Genomic DNA, 21368 nt, shown 5'->3' on the forward strand with positions numbered 1-21368 from the left:
TTTTTTCGGTTCAGACCCCTGCATACTGCACTAAAACAGTTTGCACTTAATTAAAAATTTACACTTTTAATGATGATGCTCGATGTCAAGCGTATATTATCTATACCGTAATTGTGCTTAGGCCCTATACTGATCTTTGGTGCTTTGTTTAATTTTATTTTATGAATTATGCAAACTCTCGTCGAATTTGTGACTTCATTTTATATTTTCTGTAATGCATTTTGTAACTTTATGTAATATTTTCATATCTTGGTGTCAAACGTATAATATCTAGTCATATACTGTAATTGCGCTTATACTGTTTTGATGTGTACTTTTTATTTTTATTTTTATTTTTTTAAAATTTAGAAACTACAAATTTCTGAAATTGTGTCATTTCTTGTCAGTACTACCAACATAATTTCACATTAGGCAATATTGAATTCAAGATTCGCTTACACTTTCTCTTGAGTTAACATCTGCAAATTTCATTGCCTGAGGTTATTAGACGAATCTTGAATAGCCGAAAGTTGAAGTCACCGAGTTCAATACTTTCTTTCAAGTAGTTCCCCAATTGTCCTCACGACGCTGGGTGTATAACAAAATGCTGATACCATGTAATGAGTACGCATGGTCACTCGGACCAGATCCGGTACTATTTAACTTCGCTGATCTCACTAGGACATTGCCGACTAAATTAAACATTAACAACTTTGCTTTCCAGTTAACATTATTTAGCTTTACTTTACATTGGTATCTACGTAAAATAGATATTTCTTTTTATTCCACGCATGCAAGCGCTTGTAATAAACAACAAAAATTTTTAAATGTATCTTTCTGTGGATAATTCCTTAATTGTGTAACTAGAGGCGGATCCAAGTTGAATATTGGGGGGGAAGGCAGTCGTTCGAGCTCAAAACAAGGTAATAATATATTGCAAAAAAGAAAGAAGAAAGAAAAAACGAAAAGTCAAACAATTTTAGAAGAGGGAATGGACTCTTCTGTAGAATTAATATGAACAAAAACACCAGAGGTACAAAAATTGCAGCCAAGTTCGTCAGCCTCAAAAAGTGTTGAGATGAGGATGGATGAGCCAAGTTCCTTATCACTGCATCTGAAACGAACACTGGAACTGGGCGCGAGATGTCTAACATATTCGAATACATTAAGATGTCTGTTCCTAGTTTCACGGCCGGGACATTTCAGTCATAAGGCTAATGGTAACCCCCAAATCCACCACGCTCACAAACACCATCCCTAAGGCTCGTTAACATCATTTACCTTGACACTTCGTGAAGGAATATAAGTTTTCCTTGTCTGGGTTTCGAACCACCAATCTTACTGCAGTATACTGTATATGTGCCTTAGCGCCTTAGCGAAGTTGATATTCCTAAGGTTGGTGGTGGTCCCAAACCCACCACGCCCACAACCACTATCCCTAAGGTTCCTTAACATCATTTTTCTTGACACCTCGCGCCAGCCAAGTTCCAGTGTTCGTTTCAGATGCAGGGCCAAGGAATTTGGTTCATCCATCCTCATCTCAACACTTTTTAAGGCTGACGAACTTGGCTGCACTTTTTGTACCTCTGGTGTTTTTGTTCATATTTCACTTCTTTTTGTAGTTCACCATGTCAATATCGTATACCTTAATTGTGTCATATTATGGGATTTAAATTTAAAATTGTACATTTTTAAAGGAGTTATAATGTGTCGCATGCAACATTAGTTCCCAAGGGCTCTCCCACCGGAAATCGAACCCAGGACACCGTACAAGAAAGGCGTACATGCTAGCCACTAGAACAGCGGGGAGGATTTATTCTATTAAATATCTGTCAGAGAGTTATGTCCAAACGAGATTCTAATTCATTTACCCGAACTACAAAATCACGATCTCTAACATCTCATTTTTCATTACCTAAATACGAAGAGTATCAACAGAGCCCAAAACCCTTCATGCTGAATCCTCGCTGCTACATCACTAGACATGGCTGTTGTTTCAATATACTTAATTCTTCTCTACCATTCCACATTGCGAAATTACGGAGTTCATTACATGACGCGCATGTTGCGCAGTTTCATATTGCCTCGGGTTTTCCTTCCAATGATATACACCTTTCAAATAGCTTGTAATCTTAATTATATTTCCCACCAACATATAATAATTGTATATAAAACTACATGAACTGACATAAATTAAAGGGGTGCTTCCGGTTGACGTGGAAAGTTGAAATGATGAAGGGGGATGAAGAATTTCCCCATGTTATTTAAATGGATCTTTTTTGGACCTATAATGTCATGTTTCAGGAACTTGGAATTGGAATAAGAACTTGAAATTCAGTATGCTTCTACGTTTTCGTTAGTATTACCTAAGTAATCAGTAAAAATAAACAATTCCAACTTTAGAGTGGTTTTATGAGGAACTGAAAAACCATTTCCATGTTATTTATATTGGACGTCTTCTATAACCCAAAATGTTTATTCACTTCCGGCAGGATTAGAATGATGAAATTTGGCACGATTGTAGCCTCCCGCGACTAACCTACAGGAAAATTGCTAAAAGTGATTTTTATTTTTTTTATTTTTAAGGAATCTAAAGGGAGATGAAGAAATCCCCATGTTATTTAAATAGGCGTTTTCCTGGGATACAAAATCTTATGTTTTAGATAGTTGAAATAGGAAAATAAATTTGAAATTCGGTAGAATTGTGAGCTTAAGAGGTGTGAGGAAGTAGGCCGAGCAAAGGCGGACACGTGGGGGCGAACCCTCATGTGGTCAAATTCAGGAAATATGAAGAGCAAAGGCACGAAATTCACTGTTGATGAAAAGGCTGATACGTAAGAGATTCGCACACTTTTCACAGATAGAGACACGAAGCATCAAGAACATTTTTACATAATGACTGTGGTAACCATAATACAACTCGTGGTACAGTACCAACATATTCACGAAATCGGATACATTTTGTTGCTAGTCTCACATAAACTAAAACAATTAAATTTCTCATTTCTTCGGAAACTTCATTAATTATAAATATCCTCACTTCTACAATCTCTTACTTATCAATTAATTTCAATATCTATTTAATACAAATGACTACAATAAAGGAAAAATCTTCACCGAAAAAAGAAAAAATATTGGCTCGCCTTGTCTGGGTTTCCAACCACAAAATTTACGGTAGTATGTACGTGTCTTAGCCCACGTTTTAAAAAGTTCTCAGAATTTGCCTCATTAACTTGCTTAACTACTTATTACTAGCTTTCACTTATTTTACTCGCACACTGAGAAAAAATGTACGTAGGTACATAGGTTACATAGGTAGGTATGTGGCGTACGTAGATTACATATGTAAATCTTGTAGTTTTTGGACTTAACGTACACTAAACGTATAACTGAAAAAGTATATTTTAAACATACTTTCCATATAAGTGTTCCGAATAAACGTACTTTCCGCACAAAGGAAAGAACTGCTGTATGTAGACAGTCAGGATCTCACATACAGATGACCGTTTGTAACTTTACGTAGTTGACGTACGTAATGTACGGAAGACTGTTAGATGTCAGACATCCTGTAACGCCACTGAGTAACATATAAGCGGGAAAGAGGCCAGTACGTATGTAGCATATGAATAACGTATGTTAAGTATTGATTTCTATAGTAAACATAAGGATCCCGTATATTTGTACAATATACCGATGTCCGGATAACGGATTTTTCTCGGTGACCTTACCTCGTTTTTCTATTAATCTAGAACGACAGGGACACGAACACAGAAACATCGAGGAGAGTTAAAATTCCAAAGGCTCTTCTACCGGGAATCGAACTCGGGACCCCATACTCCAAAGCCGCACGTGATAGACAGCGAGGAGGGCACCAACTCGACTACTCGGACGATTGACAACATTATCACAATGCACATTATGTGTTTAATAACGGAATCGTTCCCGATTTCTGATTGTAAGGACAGTTTTCTTTTTCTTTTTCTTTTTTTTTTCTTTTCTTTTTTTTTTTTTTGCCAATGAAAAATTTTCCATAGCAAATTCCTCAAATTTCATTCTCAAGCCGTTACAGGGTACCTTCATAGAGTTTCGCATCTTTTTCTCATTAAGAAGTACCTAATGGCTATGGACAGTTTTTGGCCCATAAAAATTTCCATAGTACATTACTTAAATTTGGAACCTTTTACTTAGACAAGTCATTATATAAGGTAGGTACCAATATGCAGAGTTTCACGTCTCTATCTCATTTGGAAGCACCTAACCAATGATGAGTGAGTAAATGAACCGATCTCTGTTTGAGTAAGGACAGTTTTTCTCCTATAGAAAATTCCATAGCACATTCTTTAAATTTCGGACATTTTTCATATTTAAGCCATTACTGTATAAGCTACCTTTGTGTAGACATTCACATCTTCATCTCATTGGAAAGTACCTAATGGCTACGAACAATTTTTCGCCTATAAGAAATTTCCCATAGCACATTCCTCACATTTCGGACTTTTTCCATACTCGGGTCATTATAAGATACCTTTATGCAGAGTTTCACATCTTATCTCATTGAGAAATACCAAATGAAAGTGATGAGTGAGTGAGTGAACCCATTTCTGCTTGGCTAAGGACAGTTTTCACCCATAAAAAATTCCCATAGCACATTCCTTAAATTTTGGATATTTCTCATACTCAAGCCAAGCAGAAATGAACCGATTTCTGCTTGGCTAAGAACAGTTTTTCGTCCATAAATATTTCTTATAACACATTCCACACATTTCGGACATTTTCCATACTCAAGTCATTATAAGATACCTTTACGCAGAGTTTCACGTCTCTATCTCATTGGGAAGTACCTAATCAATTTGATGAGTGAGTGAGTGAAACGATTTCTTGCTTGGTTAAAGAAAATTTCTTGCCTATAAAAAATTCTCATAGCACATTTCTCAAATTTCAGACTTTTCCCATACTCAAGTCATTGTAGGGTACCTTTATGCAGAATTTCCCATCTCTATCTCGTTGGAAACTACCTAATCAATTTGATGAGTGAGTCAGTGAAACGATTTCTTGCTTGGCTATGGACCGTATTTTGCCTACAAAAAATCCCATAGCACAATACTCAAGTCATTATAGAGTACCTTTATGCAAAGTTTCACGTATCTACCTCATTGGGGAGTACCTTATCAATTTGATGAGTGAGTCAATGAAACGATTTCTTGCTTCGCTGATGACAGTTTTTTGCCCATAAAAAAAATCCATAGTACATTCCTTAGATTTCGGACCTTTTCTATACTCATGTCGTTATAGAGTACCTTTATGCAAAGTTTCACGTATCTATCTCATTGGGGAGTACCTTATCAATTTGATGAGTGAGTGAGTGAAACGATTTCTTGCTTAGCTAAGGACAGTTTTTTGCCCATAAAAATTTTCCCATAGCACATTTATCAGATTTCGGACTTTTTCCATACTCAAGTCATTATAGGGTACCTTTATGCAAAGTTTCACGCCTCTATCTCATTGGAGAGTACCTTACCAATTTGATGACTCATCAAATTGGTAAGGTACTCTCCATGATGAGTGAGTGAGTGAAACGATTTCTTGCTTAGCTAAGGACAGTTTTTTCCCATGAAAAATTTCCCATAGCACATTCATCAGATTTCGGACTTTTTCTATACTCAGGTCATTATAAGGTACCTTTGTGCTAATTTTCACGTCTCTGTCTCATTGGGAAGTACCTAATCAATTTGATGAGTGAGTCAGTGAGTCAATGAGCCTGAAAACTGCATATTTTAGGGGTCCAGTACTCGAATATGGTTGAAGGTAAGAATGTGAGATTTGGTATATGAGCACATCTCTCCGATATCTCCTTAAATTCTAAATTTCATGTTTTTTCCCGTTACTAGAATCGGTTTTACAGAGCCTCGAATTCGGCGATTTTACAGAAATCTCTAGTTCGTGTATAATATGCTTACGGCAGTGCAGGTCAGTTTTCATTTTCTTCGCGGAACTTGGCTGCCATGCACTGCCGTGCATGCTGACTTGTTTAAACGTTGATACTGATGGATTACAAATAATAATAATAATAATAATAATAATAATAATAATAATAATAATAATAATAATAATAATAATAATAATAATAATAATAATAAACAGTAGGAGCAGTAGAATAAGAATAATAATAAGAATACGAATTCTTCTTGAATCATGAACTTTAATTTCTATTCATACGCTAGTTATATTACTTCCTTCTTTGTATTTTCAATTGCACTTGCATGTAAAATGCCAGAACCATTACGTTTATTGACTTTCTGTACTGTCAAGCTGGACTTTCTAAAACAGGAATATTGGCAAACACTTGTGGACAAATGGGTTTATAGCTTACTGTTTACCAATTGTTAACAAGAAGCAGAAATCAGTTTTGAGAAGGAACGGATAGCTCAAAATATTGCATCTTGAAAAGAAAGAAGAGAAGCGGCCACCTACATTTTCGAAAGTGGGCATTTTCTGAGCAAGAATTCCAATGCAAGTAATTTATTGTGATGTATTGATTCATTTAACTTCTGCAATTGAAGATTACTTATTTTAGGTTTTATTCTACAATTATAATACAAAGTTTAAAAAAAATCAAGAGCTACAACTTTGTAATGGGTTTTATTTTTTTTTTTAATCCTATTCTTGAGGTTGCAATCGCCCCCGATCGCTATCCTGGATCCGCCCCTGTGTTTGTTTTACAAAATTAGATTTCGAGATTTTTAGGGAACATGCTCTTTGAGTACTAAAAATGACTTAAAAGGAATAAAGTATAATATTTGTAATATATATTTGTGATGAGTGGGGAGCTAACCTCAGGAAGTTACAATTAATAGGGATCAGGTCCCTGTATTTCACCCCCTACAGTCCCCGCTCTGTTCTAGTGGTTAGCGAGCGTGATGTAAGTGGCTCCGAGTTTGATTCTTGATCAGCTTTAAAATTTGAACTCATTAACGTAGATCTGATTCGATCTTAAGGTATGGATTCACTTATACGGAAACCTCGGTGGCTCAGTGATAGAGCACCTATCTACTTCTTAGGATATGTGGCCCCAGCTTCGGTCCTGGTTCTCGCAAAGCCGGTTTCATTGAGGATGAAAATATGTGCACGGGTTTTCTCGAAGACCTTCCATTACCTCCCGATTTTTATATCGTCAAGATTTACCATCACTTGTTTGTTTCATTAGCTACCATCTCCTTCAGCCTTGGAACATAATTGTGTGGCACTAAACTCAGAGATTTCGTTTTCAAGCAGTGATTATTTCAGAGTGTGACAGGGATCCCCTTGGAGCTACTGAATTCCTCCTGGGCATGTTAAATGTGGATTTCCCACCATTTCAACAATATTACTTTTCACACCTAATCTAAAACCATTACTGTTTTCAAGCAACGTATAGCTTCGGTACTAGAAAGAGGTCATAGATAAATTTCTTATTTATTCATTGGTAAATCCTTTGGTAAAGATGATGCTGAAATTATAACAAAGCAAAGTTTTTATAAAATGCATTAAAAATAAGTAACTATTTTTGAGAAGGTAAAATGAAGAAATTAAAAACATTGAGTGCGGTTTTCTCGAATATCAGGGAAGTAGTTTAGTTTATAGAAACATTTAATCTCGCAAATGCTTTTAGTGTTAATTTCATTTCTTCAATTTACCACCACAAAAACTATTTTCTCCCAAAATTATTGTTTTCAAAATTTTTTGATGTTATTAACTATATTATTTGAATACCACTCATTCTAACTTTGAAACTTTTTGTATAAATTAAAAGACAAATTCTGACCAAAGCATATATAAAAGAATTTGTCTTTTAATTTAAACTATATTATTATTATTATTGTTATTATTATTATTATTATTATTATTATTATTATTAGTAGTAGTAGTAGTAGTAGTAGTAGTAGTAGTAGTAGTAGTATCTTTATAGCTAAGCGATTGGCGTACGCGTCTTTGGCGTGGGGTACCTGGGTTCGATTCCCAGTAGGAGCTCATGTGTTTCGGATTCCACGTTAATCAGTACGTCCACTTCTCATACAGCTTAGCTGCTGAAACGGACGTTAAACTCAAAATCAACTCAACTTACTAATAATGTAATAATAATAATAATAATAATAATAATAATAATAATAATAATAATAATAATAATAATAATAATAATAATAATAATAATAATAAACGACACGATGTAAGGAGTGAAAGGCAAGAAACCATATAAAAAACTGCATGCGATCATATGAAGTCGGAACCTCTCCTTTCAGTGTAATTACCAGTGAGACACTAAACCATAAATAAAACAGTAATATAACGGTCTTATTAATGGTGTTCTTGAAAATATGGGACATATTGTAGAGTGGTAGATTGGAGTATTTAATTATCATTGAGTAACATGTATTTCTTATTCTATATACATGTATTGTAGTTATTATTATAATATTTCAAATGGTGTGTGTCTTTTAGTCTAGGGCTTCTACATATTTTCTCAGCTTTAAATATGTTTGTGTAGAGTACAGCCTATACAATTGTTATTGAAATCTGACCAGTCTTTCTTGTTCGCTTTACTGCTTTGTAACCAGCGGAAGAAAACAGCTATAAAGGAACTTCAGGTGTCAATCAACTATTGAGCTGCTGCGTGACGCACGTGAGGAGGGCTCCTCCCCTACATATTTCCCCCTTCTCAATACTGTTTGTTATGAGCGAACGGTGGGCGACTTTCTCCGAAGCAATTGTGTATGGCGATGATGTTATATCTGAAATGTTGGTAGACACTGTTTTTGTCAATTTTCCATCCTAATTTCTGTGAACTGTTTAAACAGAATAGTTTATGAAATGAGAAATGCTTGAGAGGAGACGTTTTAAAGAATACGCTCACAGTTGCCGACATTTTCTTACACATTCTGTTGAGAGTTGGATACCTGGAAATAACCAAAAATCGTCCCGAAAAAACCCCTTGACCATAAAAAATATCGTCATATCAATCAACGTTATTTCTGTCTAATTACGGAGACGTCTCGGGAAAACGTTTCTTATGCTACTTAGATTGAATTATGTCAGATTCATTGCAATAAGATGTAAAATATTGTAATTATTTTTAAAAAATCCAAATTATTGGAAACATTTCGTCCCGTTTAAACCCCTCAAAATTGTAGATATGTATAAATATGTTATTTATTAAAATTAATTAACGAAACTTTCTATAACGATGTTTCTCACAGTCCTTTACCACTCTCAACAAAATTTATTGGAAAATATAAACATTTTTGTCCTTCGACTTTTTCACCTCACAGAAAGATGCCTTGGTGGTATGTAATGAACAAAATACATTTTGTTTCTTAAAAAAACAACAAAATATTTATTTGTGAATAGATAATAGGGTCGATAAAGCTTTTTATACTTATTTCTTTGTAAAACGGTGACATCAAAAGTCATTTTTGCAAAAATAGTGATATTTTAGGGAAAATATCATGACATTCCGAAAACTAAATTAGAACAGAACGTGTTGATGGCAATAGGATATTCATAGTTTTATTGTTTCACGCATTTCTTCAGACCAAGATTTAGTCAATATAGTATAGAGAGGAGCAAAGAAATCAAAGTTAGAAAATTTAGAACTTATCTATTATTTCGACCTTTTTAGACCCCTAGCAGCTAAAGATAGATAGATAGATAGATAGATAGATAGATAGATAGATAGATATAGGAAAGGGTGGTATGTTGAGCCCCCACTTTCATTCTGGGGTGTAACTCATGGCAATTGCAAAGTAAACTTGGGGAAAACAAATTGATAAGGGTTGATGTGGATCCTTCCGAAAATGATCTCTAAACGCTGTGACTAGCTGTTTCGTTGTTTACCCTCTGTGTGATCGTTCGTGAATCGACTTTTATGCTAATAAACGTTCCTTAACTGTGTAACTGGAGCCATTCACATCACCCATGCTGGTCTTAACTGGAATGCCTAACGTGACTATAAAAGAATGATAATAGAATATTCAATATACCATGTAGCAAGTTTTCAACTTAAGGGGACAGCATTATTGCCTGGTCCGTGCTGGTATATAACGTGTGTTGTGCGAATACAAATAGGTGCTTATTCTCATTCTTCTCACATATGATACGTCTAGTTGTTTTGTTCGTTCAGGCAAGTAAACCTGTCCTTGTGTTTCTTTCTTCAAATTAAAAATTATGAAATCTTCCACATTGTATACCACTTATAAAGAGATTGCATTGTGTTGCAAATAGTGTGTTTCTTATATTACCAGGAAACTACGCAAAAGTGATTTTATTTTTGAATCATTAACAACCGAATTACGTTGTAACTCTACCGATTCGAATAAATTTAGTCAGTAAGTGCTAATGCCAACCAAAGTTGATGAAATCTTAGTTGAGAGTGGATACTTTGGTTAACCGCGAGACTTCCAGTACACTATTTTCTAAATTATACAATTACATTACGTGAAAAAGACCAGAGAGTCATCTGCAAATTATGTTTATTTTGTTGAAATCAGCTGTAGTTCTCCGATGAGAATGAGACTTGTTTCTTGATAGAAGACACAATACCAAGTCTAAAGAGTTTGAACAACAAACGATAGACATCTTTTGCATGCAACATGGACACGTAATGCGTAGCATAGTGCTCATATGGCTTCATTCTTCTTATCTCATTACTCTATATACGTCACAATGAACGCAGCAATACCGGGTACTTTCTGAAAGCGAGGATACTAGACAGTGCTGTCTGTCACACATCTATGAAAATGATTAATACTAGAGTTCAAATTACAATCACTTTGTTCTCTGTCATACTGATGGATACGGAGACCGTTTGGAAATACTGTATTGATTGGAAGATCAATGATGCCCACAAGCAGAAGACGTAACTGTAGAATTTCGTAAAATGCAGTATATAAAAGATATAGAACGATAATCTATTTTACTTAATATATTGTTCCTTTAGTACGAGGAAAAACGACATCTTAAAAATTGACTGCCAGACAGAATTGGAGGAATCGGTATGGTACGGCCACCTACATAAGCATTTCCTCCTCATAGCATAAATTAAATTGGTTAGGGGATCTAACTTGAACTTTCGAATTATTGGACCGAAATGGAACGCTACGCAAGGAAAAGATGATATTTGCTTGTACTTGTGAAGTGGCTTTTGCAGTAAAGTGAATATAAATTATTTCTCGATTCAAAGATAATTTCCTATTCTTATTAGCGTCTTCTCAAAGGAACAGCACATATCAACGACATAATAACAGTTTCCTAAGTATAATGTATTCTTTCACTGCACTGAACGTGGCAACGAAAAACAAACTGTTATTTTTACATGAGTTAGAAAATCGTGATACAAACTGAAAATTTCAAATCTAAATCTAAATCTAAATTGAATCTAAATCTTTGTCTCTACTCACTCCAATTCCCCATCATTCTTGTCATTCAAACTTTTCTTCCCTTCTTCAGAGAAAAATATCTTGCTTATCACATTGAATATGGAATTGAAGCTGAATCTAATTTAGTAGTCCCGAAGTACAGTGATTCAATCTCTTCCTCCTTAGTAGAAATCCAACGCAACAAGTAGTTAACTAAGTCTATCTATTATTTGATGTTCAGCAAAATCTAATAGGTAGTTGAAATAGTCTTAGGCAAGTCTAGATTAGATACTTAACCCTTCTTGAAGAGTTAATCATTTTTAGAATTAAATAACATTTACTTCATAAAATTTGATTCTTCGGTTATTTCAATTATTATTCATTCGTATTATTAACGGTCACTATAACCTATAGCATTTCATACATTTATCGCTGCGTTTTAATTATGCTATTGTAATATAAACATAACTGTAATTTGTACTCAAAATTCAATTCGCATGGGAGATCCGGGCTTGATTTCCGGTGGGAGTTCACTCGACTCGGATTCCACGTTAATTGTTAGGTCCCGTCTCATGTAGCCTCGCTGCTGAAAGGATCGTTAAACTCAAAATCAGCTCAACTCAACTAAAAAAATCAATTCTGCATTGCAGAAGATTTAACTTTCAATTAATTGCAGCAAACTCAGTTGTATCTGACACTAAGCAAAATTAGTTTGGAACAGAAAACCACATTGCATTGAGCAAATTTGGATGAAAACTTTGCTATTCATGTGTTAGAATGCTCAAACTCTGGAATTGGCCGTTTTCTTTTACTATCTTCTCTTCAGTTAACGTATAGGTTGAAACTTTTTAGGAACTTCTTGACATCCCCTGTTCTAATAAATAAATGTTATTATTATTATATAGTTTTATATTATTATATATGAGTTTTGTTTTTAAATGTGTATGAAGGTTTGCATGTGTATATATTTAAAGCTACACATGCAATTATGTTTATTAAGACATTTTACTTTCTAAACCATATATCATTTTGTTTATAGTCTGATAACTATGTTTACTTGGGAGTATCAATATTTATATGCCAAAGAATGCAAATGAATTTCTAGTTTCTGATTTATTATTCCAATTAGTAAAAGTCATATTTAAGAACAAAATATTACATATGGTTACTACTGTTTTATTATAATCTCTCTCATGAGAAGTGAAGATTCGATAAGATAAGTCGTTTGGATCTCACCTTTATTTGTAGGTTCAAGTCTCATATTGGCTCGTTGCTGAATGAGGTGCAAACTCTAATTAACCAACTAACATCCTCTTATTTATAACACAACATTATAACGCAATGTTTCCTTTTAAAAAAGAATATTCAATTTGTTTCTTGTTATACAGTTTGAAATTACAATACCGTAGCTATCACCAGACAAATGAAGAAATAATTGAACGCTGAATCTCCTGCATTTTTCGAATGAGTCAAGTTTGACAATAACCGACGTAAAGCAGGTTCAGTCTATGAAATAATGGGAATGGATTGTAACAGTAATTCATAAGTAATTCCGGTTTTGTTCTTCATAAGCATTTTGGATATGTAAGAGAATGGATAATTTCGACCATTATTTGTTAACATTTTCCGTTTGTAAAATTACAAGATAAGACGTACCAACGAAAAGTTTCCTCATTCAGTTCTCAACACTGCGTGCATGCTTTATATTATGTTTAAATCCAGGGATGCAAATAAGCACTCGCCCACTCGTGGTTCATCAGTGCGGGCGAGTATTTGATATCATACCGAAGGTAAGTAAAATTGAGCGAGTAAAATTGGGCTTGTAGCTTTTTCTTGGGCGAGTAAAATTTTCTTGCTTATTTGTATTCCTGGTTTAATTCATATAATTCAAATTATCCATTTGACTTCGAAATTATGTTTGTTAGGAAGACATTTCCTTTAGTCCCTATGAATTGCAGGTATATTTGATAGCAAAATATCCCGTTTGAAATGTTTTCAGATACTTTAAATAATAAATAAGCTTTTCAACAATGCGAATTATAAATAAAAAGGACATCAAAGGATAATAAAGAACATTTATAAACTATGCTATCGCAAGCGCATACCTACGAAAGATCTCGAATTAATTCCATTTCCAAACAAATTATAGAAACACCCTCACACTTTTTACTTTAATGAATAAACAATATTTAGTGTAGTTATTTGTAGAAAATTTTGTTTATAGAACCGCTATTCTTTTGTTATTACTTACAAAAATATTACCCTTATACATCTGCTATCTAGAGTCAGTGTATTGAAATAGGAAGATGGTAAAATTATGTTCTTTTTAAACATGTGTTTTGCAATATTATTGAGATTAGTAACTGGGTTTCACAAGGAAGAAACTTGAGTCACTTTCGAGTTTACAAATATTTTTGAGATATCTTGTCAAAACTTGTCATTTTGTAAGAAACGGAAAGATCGTTAGTCATTTCTTCTTTTGGTTCATAATATCGTTGAGACATTTCAATTGAATAGAGTCTCCAATGTGTTATAAAATGTGAAAAATAGTAATTGTCATTGATATCAAGTGCGGAACGTGAAGGCATTAATGGAGCGGAGGAGGTTTGGAATAACCGTATGGGAAAACGAATTACTTACTCATGGTAGCGTGGTAATAATAAATCTCCAGCCGGCTGAAGCACAAGGGGGCTTCAGGGTTGCGAAAATTATCCATAAATAATTAAACCGTGACTTGTGTAACAAAATGGTTACAAACAAGGAAATGAAAAAAGGAGCAGAAAGAAAGAATGGCATAAAGTGTGAAATATCAAAAATATTCTTGGCGAATCATTCCTGTAGCGAACAAAGCCGGCTGGATTAGCCATCTAGCCACCAGGAGGGGAACGCAGTGCTAGTGTAGCTTGCTTAAAAGCACTCCCACTCCACCCAAGGGCACCGATTTCTCTGTAAATTTGGCGTTGCGGGGGCATTCGGACGTGGAATGTATATATATGAGTATTTTAGACAAATTGCATTCAAATTATGTCAAATATTGTATAGTCATAAATACAATAGGGGGGCCCACATGAGCTTTGCGGGCGAGAGGGCTCCCCAGGATCAGCGACCTTGACCCCACCTTTCACCAGGATATATTGCGGTCTCTCTCACTCCAACTCCTCTATTCTATCCCTATCAGTATTCTGCCGCCTTCTGTCGGACAATTTATCTATGCCGACAAGCTGACGCCTGGGCCGGACACCAGCGTCTTTTAGCGCGATTTTCGACAGCGACGAATAGTTACTTTGGCGAGCAGTCGGCAAACAGCCGGAAATGAGCACTAAATGCGTCGGCACCGTCGTAGAAAAGAGGACGCTATAAAGAGTCGGCACAGGGTTATTAAGAGAAAGAGGTACTAAGACATATAGAAAAGGAGGAGAAACGTTGTTGAGGTGTATAAGGAAGAAAAAGAAAAGGAGGGAAAGCAATAAAGAGGAAGAAGAAGAAGGAGTTATCTATGAAGTGAAATGTAGTGAGTGTGACATGAAATACATAGGGTAAATGGGGAAAAGGCTTATGGGCAGATTGAAACAACATAAAGATGATGTTCGAATAAAAAGAGAAAATAATGCTATTTACAAACATGTGAAAGAAACGGGACATATGATAGATTGGGAAGGGGCTAGAGGTTTAGGAAGAGAAAAAAGAGAGATTGTTAGGAAGTGAAAGGAAGCGAGAAGAATAAAGAAAGAACAAGAGAAGAACTTAATGAACTGGACAAGTGGTATAAATATACATGAGCAATGGGAGAAATTATTAGAAGTGATAGAAAAGAAAAATGCATAAGACTATTAGTGCAATTTGAATGTTTTCAAATTTCTGTTATTTTGTTTTATTTTATTTTATATAAAGATCAATAGAATTGTAAAATTACATTGAGAATTAACATGTATTAACAATGTAATTATATGATATTGTTACATATTACAAATTTAAAATTTTATATATATAAAAACAACAATTAAAATTATATAAATGAAAATGCTAACTAACGGCTTAAGAAGATATAAGATTTGCTGTCATCTGTCTTTCCTCAATGTCTGATGAGGAGGACGTTAGGTCCTTGAAACTGTAACAAAAATCGTATAGTTATTAAATAATTAATTTTGTTCTGGTCAGAAAAATGTTTTAAAATATTACTGTATCACAAACATACCTGAATTTTCCCTCAAATTTTGAAATCTCCAATTTCTGTTTATGCTTAATTCATTAAACATTCACTGAAAATGTTGAATAAGCACTATGTTACACACATTTTGCCCTTGAAGTCGAATTGTTATTTTTACTAGCTTGTTTTGAAAGAAAACAGATATACTATACTATTTTGAATAAACTTTGCTATTGTGACATATAGAACAAAATATATGCTAACATTATATTTGTGAACATGTAATTTCTGAGGTTTTTGAAGTTCGTACTGAGATTTCTTCCCCATGCCACCTGGCAACAATGCGCAACTCTGGTACGGCTGTCTTATACTGCAAAAGATGTTGGGAAATCCGGAGCGACAATAACTCTTAAAAATGTTGATAAAGATGTAAGTATATAGTGCTCTTTTGACTCTGATTTACTTAGAATTGCAGTCATTCATATATGCGATACAAGTACTAATCATGCATTCAAGAAAGAATCTCGTTGTATGTTAATAAGCAAATGGATTGTTCGAGTTGGTGACAAAGGAAATTTATCCAGCCGGCACTGACCAAATGTAAAAGTTTAACAGTATTTCCAACTTTAATTTCTGCTGAATTGCATTTTAAACTTACTTGCAAGGAAATAGTATTTTTGCTAACATTTTATATGAAACAATCTTCGTTTTCGATTGAATGCAAGTATTTAAACTGTTCAATATTGTGTATAATGTGTAATAGAAGTCTAATGTTTGGCCTACATATTTCTTTTATTATAGAGATACCGTCCCGGTACTACAAGTATTCTCCAAACACTTTTTCCTATGTCTGCGGCGAATTCACCAACAAAGAGGAAAATGATACTTTTGATAAACATCCCCAAGGTGTGTCAAGTTTACAAAGTGTATTTTAAAATGGCTATTGGGAATTTAGATAAACCGAGGGATTCACATGGATCTGTGAGAATTGCCGAAAATTTTGGAGGGAACCTACTGATCACAGTACCAACTGCTTTTTCTGCATAGTGAACCCATCAAAACGACGAAGTGTTAAAGTGCATCTAATGTTTTATATCCCGACCTTCCTTCGTCAATGACCTCAGCCACAGACATCCTCCAATATCCTGTTTCGTCTCTGAGAGAGAAACCGAATAGCTATGAAGAACATGGCTCTCAGACACTGGTGATATAGATGTGAGAGATGTGGACTATACATGTGATTTTGAGTTAGCATAAAAGTACCATCCAAATCAGAAAGATCTTAACGATTTCGTCAGAGATCTTGGTCTCACCAAAACCAATTGCAATCTTTTAAGACTGAAAGAGTGGAATTTAGTAGACAAGTACGTAAATGTATTGCTTCAGAGATCACGTCACAAGCCTTTTCCGCGACGCAAGATGTGCTGTGCTTCTGCAACAATGTCACGGAGTTTTTCAAGTCAATTAGTATCTCCTGTAACCGTCTAAGAGTTTGAAAGCAGTGCTTCTTCACAATGGAAACAAGTATATGTCTCTTCCCTTGGCTCACTCTGTACATTTGAAGGAGGAATACAATAGTGTGAAAATCCTGTTGTAGGTCCTGTGTTACGAAAAATATCAACAGGATGTTATAGGAGAGTTTAAAGTTACCATAAGCCTGATGGATCTTCAAGGTGGTTTTACATAGTTCCCTCGCTACCTTCACCTCTGGGTACAACGGTATGTTGTATACTTGTATTTCGAGCAATAGTTGGTTTATAAATAGATACAAGCCATTCTAGTTTAGAGAGGAAGAAAAAGAAGAAAATAATATAAGAATAATATACATATTTTAATAGAAATAATTGGAATGTTGATATGTAACCAGAACGACGAACTGATGCTTGTCATAGTAACAAACAAACAAGATATAATGTTATGTAATGTCATGGACTCGCTGTTATATAGTATGTGAGTTAATGTTTTACGAGTCTTCACAAGATAATAAAATATTTAACAAGGTAATTTAGAGTCGGTCAATTTTTAATAATTTACGAACCAGTGATTGAATAATTTTATATTTTGTTATATTAAATGGTGCCGAAACGTCGGGAAAAAGTGATTTAGATTAGAAGGATATTAAATCTTTATCACCATTGACCGAGACGTAAATTATACTTTGCTTCGTAGTGGAACAAAAATATACAGGAGCGTAAAAATGAGTGTCCCGAGAAATGATTCTATAGCGAATACAAATAGGGAAGATGAAATGAACACTTCCGATAATGTGATTAATAGAATGCCAAAAGAAACAACCCAACTGAGCGTTACCATGGAGTTAATCTTTCAACAGACGAAACAAATGCAACAACAAAATAATCACATGAACCAACGTTTGGACCAAATGTAACAACAAAATAATCACATGAACCAACGGTTGGACCAAATGCAACAACAAAATAATCACACGAACCAAAGGTTGGACGAAATGCAACAACGTGATGATGAACGGTGGAATCAATTGAACCAACGATTGGACCAGGTGCAACAGCGAATTGAGAAACGGTGGGAACAAATGCAACAACAAAGTCAGCTATGTAGTGCCAAAATGGAGTTACAAGAAGGTCTGCCAATTATTGAAGGAACTCCATTATCAATCAGCAGGAATGCGTTGAATGAACCTGAACCTTCAAGAGATCCTAAATTTGCATCGACGAAGAAATATGACATTATTTATTTGAATGTGTGGATGAGATTAGCTGAATGTTCACAAAAACATACTGCGGTATTGGTTGGATCAGATTATCCTAACTTCTCTCTTCATTCAAATCTTTCTGATTGCTTTACTGATAGTGTGTGTAACGAAGATTCTGGTATGTATCAATGTGCGAAAAGTTATGATCATTTTCGTCTTGGGAACGCTATTGACTGTATTTCCCGTATATTCAACATGATATTAATACTGTGGTTCATGTAGCCGGAAGAAAGTTGATTCCAGTATTCGTGAAATGCAGAAAGAAAATTTGTGTTCCTACTAATGTTTGTAGTGATTGGCTGATTGAGTTGAATCTGTTGAATTGTTCATTCAACTAAAAAACAAAATGATGTTAGTAAACAATCCGATGATGTTTTCACAAAATGCGGTGCAGTGCATTGACTTTAATCATCTAAGCATGATATTGCAAAGTTTTGAAAATCCATCAATGGTGCAATACAGTACTAACCTGAAGCAAACTAACCTTAATCGAAACCAAGTTCGAAGTGTCCATGTGAGATTAAAGTGTGATCCCAATGTAAAAGGTGATGTTAAATCCATATGTACCGATAATGTAACCGAACCTATTTACGAAAAAAACAGAAACCATGGCAAGACAGACTACCGTGGATGCCATGTAACGAACAAGTACTGATCCGTTAGAAGACACGATATTTCACCACCAGTTAAACGAATGAGAACTAAACCTAATCTACCGGTAATACGACGCAATCTAATCACAACAGATATAATATAGTTTTTCAGAATCGCTGCGTAGATAGCAGGAATTACGGTAATAAAAGCAAGAAACGAAGAATTGTAGAAGTAAAGAACGCGGAAAACTGTATTCTGAAAATAGACAAATAATTGAGAGTCAAAAGAATAAACGGTATAATGATTTAGGTATCAAATCAAAGTATAACTAGAATAATTTATAAAATATATCTTTGACAACTTTCTTTTTGATTTTGCTCGAACGATCTTATTAATTAAGATCTTTATGGCTTAAAAACGAATTTAAAATAATTTACAAACTGGACTTCCGGCATGCCCTATCGTCGATATAAAATGTAAGAATATAATTAATTATGAAATTGAAGATACATATAATATTATTATTGATATAAAACAAATATAGTAAATAAGAATTATGATACGCAATGTAATTTGTATATACAAGGGATGTCTAAAATGTGTAAAAGTTAACGGTCCAGAGTTCTTTTTCTTTTAAGTAGTAAACGAATAAAAGAAAAGTCCGTTGAGCGCCACATACAACGGTATGTTGTATACTTGTATTTCGAGAAATTGTTGGTTTATAAATAGATACAAGCCATTCTAGTTTATAGAGGATGAAAAAGAAGAAAACAATATAAGAATAATATACATATTTTAATAGAAATAGTTGAATTTTAACCAGAACGGCGAACTGATAGTTGTCACAGTAACAAACAAACAAGATATAATGTTATGTAATGTTTTGCACTCGCTGTTATGTTGTATGTGAGTTAATGTTTTACGAGCCTTCACAAGATAATACAATATTTAACAAGGTAATTTAGAATCGGTCAATTTTTACTAATTTACGAACCAGTGATTGATAAATTTTATATTTATTCAATGGGGTAGTAGAGACATTGTGCGCATTACTACAAGACAAACTGGCCCCTACGGACAGAGGTTTTGGTGGGAGAGGAAAACGTGAAATTTGTATCATTTGTAGACCTTCAAAAGGTACTAATGTCCCCCAGTACATATCTAGTTAGGGTTAATTAAACAGTGTGTTAAACTATCAATAAAAAGTCCGCTGTATTCACATATTTAAAAGATATGTTTCGCAAACAGCCGGAGTTTTCACAGGCCCAAAATTAAAAAAAAAATGCAGTGTGATGTTCTTCCTCAACTACTCGCCAAAATTAAAAGGAATGCTTGGAAACGTTGTGTAGCAGTGATTCAATGATTCTTGGTAATCATACAACAGTAAACTATACGGAGCTGATAATCTGGTGGAAAGTTATGGTAAAATGGGATGCAGGATGTTCCTCATAATTCAATTTCTGCATTTACATCTGTAAATATTTAAGGAAAACATGTTATTGTATTCTAAAGAGCATGTGAGCACTTCCACCAGGACATTTTACCTGGAACGTCGGTATCAGGAACAGAACAATGAAAATATGATTGGGATTCTATTTGGTCCTTGGTTCGTGAGAGCAATATATCATATAAGCGTCAATGTAGAAAACGCACACACTTTTCCAACTGATTGTGTTCAAGCTATGAAATTCCTTCAAGGTATGCCGTAAACCAAGGGCGCCCATGTTGTGGTTTCCAAGCGGGGGGCAAGTATAAGCAACGTTTCAAATATGGTTTCAAGTTTTGCTGTAACTAATGTAAAAATTCTATTGAGTTTTCAATTTTCCCAAGTACAGTTTCCTCTTAGGCGTGGCGAGCGCCCCATCTTGCCCCTTCCCTGATGGGCGCACTTGTCTGACGAACTACTATCATAATGCATCTTGTATTCGCTTCCTGAATGTTCTAAAATAGCCAGAATTCTATCATCGTCGATTGCAATATTTTAATGAAATCAGGTTGGTAATAAAAAGTAAAATGTGAGGTGTCCTGTTTAATGCGCACTGTTTCTCAGAAGAACTAAAAAATAATAATAAGCCGAAGAATACTGTTACTCCTTTCTTCAGTTATTCTTTTAAATAGAAAAAAAATAATAATAAAAGGACAGTCCACAATTGCGTCTATAAACAATGAAAACAAAAGACTTATATTTTTATTTTATATAATCGAAACAACCGACGTCTTTTTTATGTAGTCGATTGTATCTTTATTAAAACAACTAGTCGCATATTTGTCCCCATTGTTAATAGCTTTGTGTAATTGCGTCTTTCAAAAATTAAGAAAATTGAATATATCAATTTCTAACATGGGGAATATTTTACGTTTATTTCCCTAAAAAGCATATCATGTTCTGCCATAGTGTTTTTTTTTTTAATTAGAACCGCTAATTTTACTCACGATATTTTGCCACAAGATAGAAAGGACTAGGGGGGAACATCTTGCTACGAAAAAGTTAATTTTGTCAAAATGTAACATATCAACTTTATTGCTT

This window comes from Thermobia domestica, chromosome 15 (genome assembly GCF_964235325.1).
Source record: "Thermobia domestica chromosome 15, izTheDome1.hap1.1, whole genome shotgun sequence".
Lineage (NCBI taxonomy): Eukaryota > Metazoa > Arthropoda > Insecta > Zygentoma > Lepismatidae > Thermobia > Thermobia domestica.